This window comes from Argentina silus (genome assembly GCF_951799395.1).
Source record: "Argentina silus genome assembly, chromosome: 3".
Lineage (NCBI taxonomy): Eukaryota > Metazoa > Chordata > Actinopteri > Argentiniformes > Argentinidae > Argentina > Argentina silus.
Window position 1 is genome coordinate 3,264,471 of NC_139657.1, and position 1,825 is coordinate 3,266,295.

General features: G+C 40.2%; 1 protein-coding gene across 1 annotated transcript in view; it reads right to left on the bottom strand.

The window, feature by feature from the left end:
* Positions 1 to 761: 761 nt before the first annotated feature.
* Positions 762 to 1,825, bottom strand: part of LOC310801603 (receptor-type tyrosine-protein phosphatase eta) — a 22,499-nt gene continuing 21,435 nt past the window's right edge. The window contains exon 33 of the mRNA XM_083665669.1: positions 762 to 1,825. This exon is cut by the window's right edge and continues 1,108 nt beyond it. The gene's annotated coding sequence lies outside the window, so the exon portion shown is untranslated.

Below are 1,825 nucleotides of genomic sequence, written 5' to 3' on the forward strand. Positions count from 1 at the left end.
CCAGAGAGGGGGTACACTTAGCTGCCAGTTAGAGTAAAAGTCAGCCTTAATAATGCAGAAACGCTCGCTCCCACACTCCCCAGGTGGCATCCTATTTTTGCCACTGTATTGTGTTTTTGACTGCCTTTGCCTTTTCCATTTCAGTGGCAAGAGAAAGAAGCGACTATTGAGAAACAGTTTTATTATTCACAATTTATTGAGCAGCAGCAGCAGCAGCAGCAGCAGCAGCAGCAGCAGCAGCAGCAGACGGACGGGCGGGCGGGCGGGCGGGCGGACGGACAATCTCGTTTTACTTCCCAAACAATATTCTCTTGTTATTAGATGTGCAACAGGAAATAGGGTAGGTCTCAATGTTGAAAGGACCGACCACAATAATTGAAACAGGAAATTCAGAATCCTGTGTGTGGTTAGATAAAATACCCCCCAAAAAAGACTAAAATACAGGTAGGTGAAGAAACCCGCTGTAAAACCGGCTGTAAAACCGGCTGTAAAACCCACAGGTATATACTGCTGTTGGAAGAGAGAGACACTGTCACTAGAGATATTGTAAAACTAGTACTGTACACTTGATCATAACAAGGACCACAACAGAAATAAATCAGTAGACTTTATTGTGTTTTTAATCATCAAACATTCCGAATGTGTGCATTGTTGTACCCAAACGGCTGAGGTAACTGTGTGTATTTTAAATGTGTCAAATAAAGTTATTCATTTTGCTAGTCTGTCAACAGATGACACGCATACAACTCACAGACCCATGATAGTGAGACAAGAGTGTAACGTCTTTAATCCCATTTTTTCTGACAGGAAACATACAAACAGCAAATCTTCACCTTTTTACTCCTTTGCATTGCACCAGCAAGCATCTCACACACACAGCGTCTAAAAACGATTCCTATATTACTTCATAAAACTTCATAAAAGACAATTTCTTGCAGTTTGCCATTCTTATATTTTCTCTACGTAATAACAACATCCAATAAAAAATAAGTGCTTTAAATCATTTTCAGAGGCTAACATTATTTCATCCTGAAGCAATGTACATTATGATACAAACTAAAACAGGCAATACAGTAAAACAATCCACACAGCATAGTGGCTTTCAAATCAACCAAAACCAAACCACAGCTGGTCTGTAGGTCTCAAAGTTTACAGTAAAAAAAAAACACATAGTCCTACAAGGACGCACCCGCCTCATGGAAAACTCTGCCCTTTAGGAACTGAAAATAAACCTTTTCCTGCTCCCATGACAGAAACAGCACAGGAATGCCTTTCGATAAATATAGCATGCACAGCAGGGTGTGATGTAATGTAACATTTGTCTTCAGAACAGTGGAAACAATATACATGTTTCAGATGTCTGAGCCCTTGAGGCTAAACGTGGAAAGCTAATTGGTGTTGTCACTGATTATGGTACTCTAAGTCTATTGTCTGTCACTGGCAGATTTTTAATGACAGCGTCAATGTTCAAACAAACACATCTCTTAGGTTCCTGAGTTGCTGTATAGCCTTTACTAACATTTATCCTTGTGGCAGTTCTTATCTTCTACAGAGGCCTAGGAGGATCACAAACCTATAGAAATAAACAGAACCCGATTCTGTGATTAAGGGAAATATGAATGGTGGGTTTAAACAGCAATCCGTCTCACAGCCACACGGTACATTCTCAACAGTTTCTCATCACCTCTAGAATATTCACACCTGACAACGACAAACATGGAATGAAACATCTTATCTAAAAAGCTACAGTGTAAAACCTCAATGCATCCAGTGCATTAAGCCTAGAACAGTGCGTACAAAGGCCCCGAAATGATTTTCACTAAAC